This window comes from Dermacentor andersoni, chromosome 8 (genome assembly GCF_023375885.2).
Source record: "Dermacentor andersoni chromosome 8, qqDerAnde1_hic_scaffold, whole genome shotgun sequence".
Taxonomy (NCBI): Eukaryota; Metazoa; Arthropoda; class Arachnida; order Ixodida; family Ixodidae; genus Dermacentor; species Dermacentor andersoni.
Window position 1 is genome coordinate 140184446 of NC_092821.1, and position 12883 is coordinate 140197328.

At 47.1% G+C, this 12883-nt stretch overlaps 1 protein-coding gene across 7 annotated transcripts in view; it reads left to right on the forward strand.

Moving 5' to 3' along the window:
- The first annotated feature begins 1986 nt into the window (after positions 1–1986).
- The window catches only part of LOC126525818 (uncharacterized), a 45847-nt gene continuing 34950 nt past the window's right edge, over positions 1987–12883 (forward strand). For 6 of the 7 annotated variants that reach the window (XM_072284166.1, XM_072284170.1, XM_072284167.1 and 3 more), the window contains exons 1-5: positions 1987–2472; positions 5515–5606; positions 7165–7285; positions 10025–10084; positions 11195–11289. The gene's annotated coding sequence lies outside the window, so the exon portion shown is untranslated. The remainder of the gene's footprint in view (positions 2473–5514; positions 5607–7164; positions 7286–10024; positions 10085–11194; positions 11290–12883) is intronic. The other variant, XM_072284168.1, reaches the window with a different exon arrangement.

Below are 12883 nucleotides of genomic sequence, written 5' to 3' on the forward strand. Positions count from 1 at the left end.
TCTATAAACTGTCTTCTCAGTCTGGACTACAACCGTCCACTCATCCGTCTTAAAACCGTAAATCTTGTTCCTTAAACATTTTCCACACAGTAAAAGAGGTTGCGCTTGCAAAAATTGCAAAGAACAGCGCGAGAGACAGGGACAAACGAGGAAAGACACACACGCGCAACGCTGACTTCCAACAACTTTATTGACGAAGCGAAGACCATTTTCATGTGCTGTGAAGGCACGCGCAGAAACAGGAGCAGCTACTAGAATCTGCGTACCGATGACTGCGAAGAGTAAATCAGTTGCCATGTATTGGTAGTGCGCGAGACACACGTTCAAGGTTTAATATTGATGACCGTTTGCGGCTTGCCGGGTTAGATTTGCGTTGGGCGGCAGTAGCAAAGCTGGTAGTGACACCGTGCGACACTCGGTGTTCTCGTTGAAAAAAAAATGTACGAACTGCGCGGGAACGATTGTATTGCTACAAGCGCTTTTCGCCAGCAGTTAAGGAGAATACGGTGAGTTACAGCGACGCTTCCTTCGTGCGCTCTGTGGTTAAACTCCACGTCATAACATGGCGCTACCAGCGTTGATGCGGCTGTTGATGATACATACTTGAAGAAAAGAGCGCTACGAAGACGCGGACTAAAAGAAGAACATGTACGACGAACAAGTTCTTCCCGTCGTACATGTTCCTCTTTTAGTCCGCGTCTTCGTAGCGCTCTTTTCTTCAAGTATGCAAAACCAACTCGCCCACATCAAGCTTCTGCTGCTGTTTATGATGTTCATGGTGTGATAGACAGGGCGCTAGAACGAAGTAATATTGGGTTTAACCTCTCATACAGACTGGCGGGTACAGCAGTAGAGCAGCAGCTTCCAGGTTTATTTTATGCGGACGACATTGTGTTGGTAGCTAACAAGCAAAGTGATTTGCAACGTCTCGCTAATATCTGTGGACAGGAAGGCAAGAATTTAGGTTTGAAATTTAGTGTTAGAAAAACAGGTGTTATGGTATTCAATGAAAACAGTGAACAGACAGTGACAATACAGGGCCAGGAAATACCTCGGGTAAGAGAATATGAATACCTTGGTATATGGATAAACGAAGCCAATAGATATATGGAAACACAGGAAGAAACAAAAGCAGCAAAGGGGAAGAGAAATGCAGCCGTAATTAAGCACAGAGCGCTATGGGGATACAATATGTACGAGGTGCTCCGGGGTATGTGGAAAGGTGTTATGGTTTCAGGACTTACTTTTGGAAATACGGTTGGTTGCTTTGAATCAAGGGTACAATCAGGACTCGACGGGAACGAAAGGTCAGTGGGTCGCCTCGCATTGGGCGCTCACGGGAAGACTACAAATGAAGCTGTGGAGGGTGATATGGGATGGACTAGTTTTGAAGTGAGGGAATCTCGCAGTAAAATCGATAATGAAGAACTACTGAGGAATATGGAAGAAAGTAAATGGGCTGAGAGAGTGTTGAGGTACGCCCGATGAGAAGGCTCGAATTTTGTGTCGACACACAGACACAATCCTGGGGAAAGTAGCCCTTAACAGCTTCGCCATATTTCTTTCTCTACGTATTAGCTGCAATAAAAAAAAAACGCCACGTAGTTCTGCGTCAGTAGCGTCTTTCTAGACGGTGGCCAGACGCCCCAGCAGCTAGCAGACGCCGACAGAAACAGACGGACGCGTAGGAAGCTGCGTCGATGGCTGCACTGCGAGTGCTGCCGTGGCGAGAATCGGCGCCGGAGCACAATCAAGCGTCTTTCCTCTCTTTAGATCACTATCATCAAGTAGTCCGGCAGCGTTTGGCAGTGCTTTCACGGTGCTTTCGGTTGCTCGGGACAGACGCCGAATCCACGCAGCTTCCATGTGCGGCGGTTTCGCGTTTGCCCAGACGCGGAAGGGAAAAGCTTCAAAATAAGTAAACTTGTTACGCTCAGTGGTGTAACTTGCTAGCAACGGTTTTCTCTTCCCCATCCTAACCTAACGTGTAATAAAACGCGGGACTCTTTTCAGAAGCGCCCTCACTTGCGCGCGCTTTGCCTCCGTAGCTTCCCATATATGGTTTTCTCTTCATAACCACAGAAAGTTGTCCGCGAGCGCTCCAGTGCAGACGTGGTTCGTTGCACGCGAGCGTCTTCTTGAAGATAAACTAAGAAGAAAAAAAGAGGAAGAAAAGCAAATCGCGTGATCTGCGAAGCTCGTGGCTCGTGCTCGGTTGGACTACCCGACGAGCCGCCATTATTCTGACGTGGCCATCGAACGAGGAGGACGTGTCCGGTGCGCGGTCCATCACGCTGGCGGTGGCCGCCGTTCCAGGCCGCGAGCGAAATCAAGGGAGGCCCACGGACTGGCCACACCGCTTCTGAGAACGGGGACCGGCAGAGACGCAGCTTACCCAGCCATGGTCTTTGAGACAGGAAGGGCACCAAAGGTGTGCCGGCGTTAGGTCCTGGACACGTCATCGCAGACACGGTGAGAATCAGTCTCCTTGCATGTTTTTTTTTTCTTTCCTGCGGATCGTCGAGGCTGCCGGACTTTCTTGAGGAAGTAGCTGGGACATTATTTTCAAAGTGGAAGGATATTGCTCCGTCTTTTTTGAAACAGCTGTGACTATGCCGCTTGGTCGGGAAGAGATGTGCTCGCGACGTCGACGGAAACGCTTGATACTTTTATAGAGCGTACCAGACGTCGTATGGAGTCGCCTACTAACCCCAAGGCGATGGTTATACAAACCTGAGCCTCCGTTTAAGCAAAGGAAATTAGAAAAATGAATTTAAATTTGGAATTGTTTGCGTGTTCAAGAACACGGGGGGGGGGGGGAGGGGAGGGCATTGGTTAGGGTTACGGTTAGCACTAACCGAGTCAAATGCCAATACTGGCATTACGAAAATGCAGAGACGCTCAGCAAATTCACACAAAATATTAATTTTTGAAAGGAATCGAACCTGCAGGAGAGAGAGGTGTTGCGGCTCCGAAGCAAACGGCGTAACTAACCCTAAGGTCGACGCATCACAGCGTCTTCGATTGCCCATTGCGTCGAACTTTAGTCAGTCACACGTCTCCGACGCAGTGAACGGCAGGCTCATTCAGTGCATCATCTTTCTACCTGCTTATAAGTGTACATCGTCCCATTCGCATCGCCTTATACGGCTCATTTAACTTATGTCACTCGACCGAGTAAACGGTTGGAACGCTAAGCCTAGCTTCGATATAGGCCACGGCCACGGATGCGTCAGGTCTGCGTATCGGCGTCTGTACAAAAACTTAAGAAGCAGACAACTAATTTCATTCGAAGACCTTTGGGCGTGATAAAGGCACTCTTGATTCTTTTTTTACGTGCGCTTGCATAATTTTTTTTAAAGCGAAGCGTTCTTTGTCATAGATTGCCTGCTGCTGGGCGCTACTTTTTTCTTTTTTGCTTGCTTGACTCATTGGGGGACCGCACTCAAGTGGCTAGCGCTTCGTGCTAACCACTTGGCGCGAGCGCGTGCCACGCTCTCGCGCCACGTGGCACGCGAGAGCGTGGCATGTGGCGCGAGCAGTGCTGGTCGACACGCGACGTTCTAAAACCGCCTCCTCCTGGCTGAATGCCCTCTCCAGAGCAACTTCTACCCCGCTCTTCACCCGCGCTTGCACCTATAAAGCCGCGCCCCCCTTCGACAAGACGACCGGTCCGTGCACCCGGCATTAGTTCTTGAATTTCATCGTGAGTGAGAAAACTTTATTGTGAGAAAACGTTATTTCGAATCGGAACGATTCGCGTCCGGCGTGTTAGTGGGCCGGGGCACCCGCCGAGGTTACGGCCAAGAGTTCTTGCCTCTCGGCGGCTTCCTTGGCCCGCTGGACTGCCCGGAGTTGGTCTTCCAGGTTCGTGCTGAGCAGCGCGGCTTGCCATCGCGCGCGGAGGCTGTCGATGGAGGCTTCGCGCGCATTGTACTGTATTAGTCCCTGGCATTCCCATAGCATGTGTTCTAGCGTGGCTCTGGTGCCACACACTTTGCATATATATGTGTGTAAGTGTCTGGATAAATTGCGTGCATTAGTATCGGGCTGTTGTATGATTTGGTTTGTAGTTCTGGCCACTGGACAGCTTGCGATCTAGTGAGTTGTGGATGGGGTGACGCGTTAAGTGCATCTTTGCATCTTGTAATGGTTGATGTCGTTGAACCTGGTCATTGTCGTCCCATTCCCATACTTCGGAGGGCCCTGTCGAGGGGTCTACGTTCGTCGCGGCTCAGAAAGTCAGTCCTCGAGCTACGATGTGCCAGCATCTTCTTTTTCGTACGTACGCCACGGAGACATGCGTGGGCTGATAGGAACCACCTGGGCCTTTTCATTCCGCTGGACGCTTGTTCCAAATGGGTCAGCGTCACGTCACCCGATGTGTGGTTCTGCGAGCATCCCGAAACGCTGACGTGGTTGAGTGATCGGCGCGTGGGTTTCAACCTGTCCTTTTTTGTGTGTGCCCCTGGTCCAAGAAGACGGGCGTTTGGGACGCGTACAAGTTCTTCGACCCAGACGCGGGCCAGCCTGCCTTCTTGTCCTTGGGACCGCATAAGTATACGGCCGCAACCCTCTGTCAACGACGTCTACCACCGAAGACAACGGAAGGCTGCTAGTTGACTCTTCAATGATCCCGTTTCCGCCCAAATGAAAGTTTAGGTGTGTGATCGTAGCTTCATCCATGCATGTTCAGGTTTACCAACCGAATATTCTGTAGCGTTCTGGCGTGTCCTTTTGCGCCGCCGCCTCCCCCCCCCCCCCCCCCCCCACTCCACTGTTCTGTCAAGTTTCTTTCTCCAGCAATCATGCAAGCACAATTCCGTTCGATTCCGTTGCGGTCATTCTGCCTTAACCGGACAGCACTGCATTGGCCTGGCTCCGTGCCGACACGGTTATTTTTCTGTGGCTTGAACGTTTTGCGAATGGCCTTTGTTATTATTGGCCGAAAGCAGTTCTAGCAGGTCACTGTCATTTTTGAACGTAGTTACGACGCTAAGGAAATAGCAACGTAACGAACGTAGCTGAACGCTTCTTTCAGGACGCTGGCCTATATGGGGGGGGAATATTGACCTCCCCCAATTGTGCAATTGTCAGTGTCAGGTCCGTGCCTGTGATTGTCGCGTTTGTGCGTCTTGAAAAAAAAAATTAGGAGGACTTGATGACTTCCACCTTTCTGTATCGATGCGCATTCTCGTTTTATTCAAACTTAACCTAATGAATGAATCGGTTTTTCTGTATTTATTTCAATAATTTTATATATTAACAAAGTGGAAAAGAGCAACTGTTGCATGCTAGCAGTAACAATTGCTTTATTTACGTTTATTTCAATAAAAAATAAACGCCGAGGAAAACGAAGACATGAAATACGCGACATATATGCAGAGGCCGAATATTTGTCCTCGTTTGTATTTTTCTATTTGTATTCATTTGTATTTGCCATCATTAGCTCCGTAACCATGTTTCATAAAGTTTTATTGAAAGCGGCTTCCATTCTTTGGCGGCGTCTTGCAGCGTACTCGGAGAGCCCTTGGAGCTGTTTGCCAATACACGGCGCCTTCGTGACGCATACCGTCGGCTTCCAAAGGGCGCGGGAACAGCCCCAGGTGAACGTTATTCTTTTTTTACGAATACGAAACGGCCATTTCTACGACGTCCCCACCTGCAGGTCCTTATTACATTAACTTTAAATTAGCGCTTCCATGCATTCCAAAGTGAGTGTGGGGCGATTTCGTCCCACTCTTTGAGAAATAATTTCGCAACTGGTGTCATTGCGGAAATTCGTTTCGAGTGGGTGTCGTGCAAGCTCGCCAGCTACAGTTCGTAAATTGCAATATGTGCCTTAACGTAATGGTGAACTTAATTAGTGTATATTTTTTAAATTAGGCTAGATATGTGTTTCGATTTCTCGTGCTAGTAATGTCCGCCTATTCGAATAATCCAGCCGAAGGACGAGAATTATCTTGTCAGCAACTGGGATTTTTTTTTTTTTTTTTTGGCGCTAAACGCCTCGGCAGTTCTAGGCTCACGACACGACGAGTCTTCCAGGCGTTGCCATGTCGACAAATCTACGCTTACCCGCCGTGGTTGCTCAGTGGCTATGGCGTTGGGCTGCTGAGCAAAGGAACGCCATGATAATAGACAAAGCGCCCCGTAGCAGTTTTCCTCTCCAGCGCTGTATATCTCTTCACACGCTGAGAACGAAGCAGATTTTGCGACTAATCTACACGCAGTCTTGTAGAGCGCTCACCTCGTCCTTGCAGGCATTCCAGCGTAGGCAGTTGGCCGCAGCCTTCTATACAGTTCCTCTTAAGTAGATCGGGAGGGACAATGTCCCGAAATAAGCGTGCGTATTTCCTTGGAGAGTCGAACCTGGGGAAAAAGCCTTTTTTTTATGGTCTGCTTGATATTCAAATCTAGTCTGTTATCACATACCCGTGACTTTATCCACAACACACGCTTGCACACAGACGCACGGGCGAACGCCTCGTCACCTCGTACCGCGTACCACAATGTGTGGTAACGCGGTTCGTTCAGTCGTCGTGGCACCGGTTTCATTTGCGTGCATGCCTGTGACACTGGTCTTATACTCGACACCTTCATTTTTTTTCCATTCTAAGTGCGCGTGGACAGTTTTTAAACTTGCTCTTGTATCGACGGTCGGACTGTGTAATGGTATTCAAGCCACCATTCAGGAATGGCCTTATGGCGATTTGTTCGGCAACTCCCTCGCAATATAACCACTTAGTTGTAACACCTGCTTGTGTGCGCGTTGAATTTAACGCTTTGTACGCACAGCTCCGTAACTATTTGGCTAGTAATTTATTATAACCTTCCGCGTATGTAGTAAGCTATTGAATTTCTTTTGCACTCGTATAGATACACAATGTACAAGCGCTGCTGCACGTATGCTGTTGCGTCATTTCTCATTATCACTCTACATGTGTAACGCGTTTCTGTACCCGTCCCTGGGATAGTACCTCGTAACGACACCGCAGTATTTGTAAATAACGGCAAATAATTTAAACAATCCCACATAGGAATCGTTGAACCTCTTCGCCAGCGATTCTGGAAATGTGTTCATGTAATCGCTTTAACTGTGTACATGCTTAGGCATTAGCGTCAGCTCTGAGAGTCTTAACACACCCTCTCCCTCAATCGCAGCGCGACCTACTGTGGCATCCACTTCAGATGATCGCAGGTGATCGTCATCCTTCCGTAGAGACCAAATCGACATTGAGCAACGGCGACCGCAGGTGGCCAGAGAGGAAGCCCGAAGCAATTGGTGAGTGGGGTGAATGAACCTTTTAAACGTCAGATGGCGCCACTTGCGATAGTTACATGTCGAGATAGGCAGAAGATTAAGAGGACGTAGGCAACTGCTCGACTGTAATACATGCCGTCATTACGTGATAGCTACAGCCCTCAAACAAGGCTCAAGCAGGCTTTGTCTGTCACAAGCACGTTTCGGAGGAAGCGCCTGTAAAAATCGTAAACGTTACATCCTGGCCATAGTATGGTCGGATGCGGATCGCAATATTTCACTGTCACAAAATTTCACTGTCGCGCAGATCTAACGAACGTCGCAGCTCTGGGGAAGGCTACGATAATAAATGCTACTTTAATGCTTAAATCGTTAAAGCTTCATGCATCTTCGCCAAATATTTTTGCGCTTAACTTATTGAGGACCATCAATCCGTTCCGTAATCTCCGTAGGTGGTTCATATTACAGTCGATGCTCGAAAAGAAAATGCATGGAAACGCTGAGTGCGCGGCAGAATGTGACGCCAGAAAAGGTAATTCCGAATGCCTAAAATAAAGATAGCAACTTCATTTTCGTTTGAATGAAGGAGGAAACACCCAAAATTGCTTTGGATACAAATGCGATGGAAAATGAGAAATGAGCGGATTAATAAAGTACTTTTTCACCGCTTGCTTTTTCTAGTGCGTACGGCTCATGTGCTTTGCTTGTGTAAACGTTGGCGATTCCGCATGTCTGGAATTGAGCAGTTTCAGAAGTTTGTCCTCGCTGGAATTGCTGTTCCATTAGGGATGCTGCAAGCTCCGAAATTGTACTCTACTGCAAAAAAAAAAAAGAAAATCTTTGTAGACGACGAATGGAAAAATTATTCACCTGATCGTAGCAGAAAGCTTCAAATGAAACCCATACGGCTTTCTCAAAGAAAGCTTCGCAGCTGAAGAAAATGTCTTTTGTTCTAGGGATCGAACCGCGAATAGTATTTTCGTTTGTATAGCTTCCGAAACATAATTGAAAGTTAACTAACAGGAATTGGTGTCAAGTGCTGCTTCGGTTGGCCAAGCATTCGCATGAACCTTTGTAACGAGATCGCAGTCTGTCGTTGAGTAAATGGCAGAAGTGCTCACAGCTACCTTATTTCCTGCTTTTAACTGAGAAAAATGTAGACGGGACACGAGAACACGACACCACAAGCGCCGATTTTCAACGTTTATTCGAAAGAAACACGGTTTCTTATACATTTGCCCACACGCGTCACGGACCCGTAATTGCACATCATGTGAAACACGCACTTTTTTTGCACTCAAGATAACGATTGTACGTGCAAAAGCTCAAGTTTTTTTTTTTTGTTAGTAATAAGGACGGCGTGCTAACGCATTGGTCCCGAAGTCTGGCAATCTCGGCTGCCTCAATTGTCTCCTGAACCAGCTGGTCCATTGTGTGTTTTCTGCACTTCACAGCGTCTGAATTTTGCGGCACAAACTTTAGAGGGGGAATCTATGACGTGGATGCCTAGATTGCTGTTCGCCTGCTCAACGCTAAGTTAATGTTTCTTTAGCCTCTCGTTTGTGCATCGTTTGCGCCCGCAGAATTCAGACGCCGTGAAGTGCTAAAAAAACGCAATGACCTGCTGGTAAGGGAGATGGTTGAGGCAGCCGAGATTGCCAGACTTTGTGACCAATGCGTTTTTACGCCGTTCTTGTTACTAACACAAGAAAACGCACAATCATATTCTTGAGTGCAAAAAAGAGCGTGCTTCACATGACGTGCAATTACGCGTCTGTGACGCGTGTGGCCAAAGGTATAAGAAGTCTTGTTTCTTTCACATAAACGTTGTATAAAGTCGGCGCTTGTGGTGTCTCCTCGTCTCGTGTCGCGTCTACGTTTTACGCTGTTAACACCAGGATGGAAAACCAACAAGCCCAAGCTGCCATTCTAGCGAAATACCTTATTTCGATGCCAGTAGCGGTGAGAAAACAGAAAACGAAAAGAAAAGGCACGAAATATAACCTTGATTTCTCACGCCGATGTTCATAATCTTTTATTGCCTTTAACCGAATTGCATGACGCCGCACAGCCATTGCGGGACTGATCTACTATGCATTCGTCTCGACCTGTCAGTGGAAAGCTACTGGGAAAAACATATTTACAAAATAGGGGCCCGCTGCAAATTACCACAAGAAAAAACGGTTGGCAGCTGATACGCCTAAATACGCGAAATATTTGTTTTTACGAAAGGAAATGGGCCAATAAACGACAACGACGCGCTAAGGTAATTACTCTGTGCTCCCTGACTGAGCTTTGCCATGTCACAGGAACTGCTGGAAACTCTCCCCGAGAAAATGGCTTAGAAAGAACGGCAGCCTACAGTATCATGCAGGGTGATTATTAGGCTATCGTGAGAATAGAAATTGAAAAACAGTGTAGGTTAGTTATGTGTTAATAAAAAAAGCGCGAAAGTTGTATTCCTTTCTTTATATTAAGAAACAGTTTAAACGATTCCGAAATGTGCACGCATCCGCAATTGGCGTTGCCGGCGTGTACGTCTCCGATGCGTTGACATTTAATGGAATGAAGCACCCAATTGCGGGAAGATAGGTCTCTAGTTAACGGATAGAGATAACGAACACTCAACACTTAACAACGCACTTCCCTTGCACTGCATTCGCTTCGTGAAACTATATCAGCTCGTGCGTATCTCGATCCTATATGATCTTTAAGCACATGGTTATTCTAATCGGCACGAAACGTATCTCTTCATTGTAGGAATTCCCTGTGCGGTTCTGGATGTCATTTTGTGTCCTCATCAGTTCGTGCGCAGAGAAGGTAAGGAACTAACCAGTCCCGTATGTGCTTGGTAGACCAATGTAGACCTCACATTACGTAAACTGGTCTGTACATTGTTTGACGTGCAGGGTGGTCGTAGTCTCGCCTCGCATATTTTGTAGACTGGTTGCTTTTGATTTAAAACGCTTACTACGGAATAACTACACTGATGTATTACGGCAACGTCTGCACGTCAAATCAAGTGCACGCTTTTTATGCTTCCAAGTGCACGCTTTTTATGCTTCCAGTATGCGGCGTGCTAAATCTTAGTCGCGACACATGTGCTGTATACTGTGCCTCGATTGCAAATAGGTTCAGATCTGCGACGTCCGCCACGTGCTAATTAACGCCACATATCGTGACCTAAGTACATACTTAATGTTACATCAAATTACATGACGCACACCTGCATTTTTCTTGGGCATATTCGACGAAGTAGTTTTTCTTGGCGTACGCTCCCCAGTGAGAGAAGTCTTACTCTACATAGTGCTTTTCTGCTATATATATATGAATCGGAGCAAAATCGGACCTCGCAGTAACTGTGACGTCAGTAGGCCAGAAAGGCTGAGTCACAGGAACGTTTATGATGACATCGCAGTCTATCCTGTCGAGCAGTCGCAGTTTCAAACACAGTAAAGTTGGTTTGGTTGTTGCAGTGAAGAGAAAATTTGCAATGCGGTCAACCTTTTATACAAGCTGTATCGGTAAATTGACTTTGTCGCAAAGAAGTCAGTCTGTATTACGAGAAGCTGGATCTGTGAATTACTTGTTTAATGTATTGGCAACCTTATACTTGGGTCGCCTTGCCCTGCATCCTTATTCCACCTTTTTAAATAGTCCTCGTACTCGCACAATATACGCGTACGAAGGAGTCTTGTGGCGAATCCATGACACATTAGAATCGGTTACGGAGTGATATCTCTACTGATGTGTGTATATGAAGGAGTGTCGTAGCTTTCGCTACGACACTCCTTGGTGGAGTCTGGTGGCCGTTGTCTGAAAGGTGCTATACCAACTAGTGAAACTTCCCTCTAGTGCTCTTAGCTTGAAGCTCTGCTCAGTGTAATGGACATGTCCCCTCATCTCAACGTTGGCGTGTTCTTTTTGCAGAGGGCGCCGACGGTGGCAGACATCCGCTGTTGCGATCGGTCACGTGCGCGGCCGTTACGCGCTCTTTTGAGACAGTCATCACTGCTGTCCCTGCTGTAAGTCACCATTACCAAGTAAAACGCGCACATTTTATATAACATAGTAACAATATTATTTTACTGTGTTTCTACCGATTGTTCCGTTATATTCATCTTGCAACCTAAATATGCTATAGTGCACTAAAGCGCCATATTTACCCCGTGTGTTCATGGCACCAAGCTCCAGCAATTAGCGGAGGTAACTAAGCTATTTCAAAGGATGTATAACTCATTTTTTTTTCACTATTGCATATTTCAGTAACATTTTTCGCGAATGCCAGTCTGTTTTAGATTTCATACAGCATTGGCTCTTTAGGGACTGTGCAGCAGGAGTGCTTAAAATGAAAAAGGTACCAAGTACCAAGCTGGGGCTCTATAACGTAAAACTATTCCATGTTTTTATTCCAATCTCCTGACGTCAAATTTGCGTAACCGCTGACGCAAGCATCGGGCGGTCACCCACATCATTCTCTGAACAGACCAACCAAACGCTCTCCTTGTTCATAGGAGGTCACTTTTGTTTGCTTGAAAAACGAATAACATTACCTACACTGAGCGGCTTGTCTCATCTAATTGGCTGGCAAGAGGGGAGGAGCACGCTCAAGTGGAAGGGATTCGATGGGGCCGAGCCACTGCAATGAAAATCGATAACCGCGGGAGGTGGGTGGTTCCGGCGTCTGCGATTGGTCCGTTTGCCCTTACTTAGCTTGCTGTAGCTGCCTAAAATCGCGGCGGCATGCAACGGAAGCTTAAGAATGACGCTAAAACGGATCCTCAGCAAAGAAGACTTGGCAGAGCGAGGTCGTAAACGTGCCGAAAGGGCCCGAAAGCGTTACACAGCCACGTAAAGATTTATTATACGGAAATAAACCCATGCTCTCGGTCAGGTGCGAGTAGCCAGTGCATCAGTGATCGGCGGCAGCCATCTTTTATTCCTTTCGGAACTGGGCAGCCTGCGGCTATTCAGAAGAAAATTCAGTTTTGTTTGGCATATCTGCTTTGTGACATCACGTGACAGGCAGGTGAAGTGGGTGCAGCCCGAAATTTTTGACCAATAGCCGAGGGCTAATGGCGAAAAAGGCGTGGAATCGAAAATATTTTTTTTTGTTCGATCAAGCATAATCAGTGTGTACACGTCATATCAGATCGGGAGCTATAGTGGTTTTCGTGACGTCGCGTGGCAGACGAGTGAAGTGGAGGTGGTACAAAAAAAGTTTTTGACCAATCGCGGATTGCTGATTGCAGAATTGGAATAGAAAACTTTGGAATAGTTTTACGTTATAGCAGCCCTGAGTTAGTGCGTCTGCTGTGGCGATCAGTCGCGTGTGGCACCGTCATGTACTCGTCAGCTGAGCGGTCATCGCTGCACCCCCCCTGTCACCAGTCGTACACTTGTTGCGTGGAGCGTCGCTTGTTACCTTGCGACACTTAATTTTTCGCACTGTTCTCGATATTGCGAGACAGCAACAACATGTCGGCACTATATTCACTAAATTTAAGGCTTCGATTGTGTTATTGTCTTCAGTGCTGAAAAGAAAAAAAAAACCTGACTTCATCATCATTCTGTGGCAGTTTGCGTATTGTACGTCTATTTACCATCTACAAACTATTC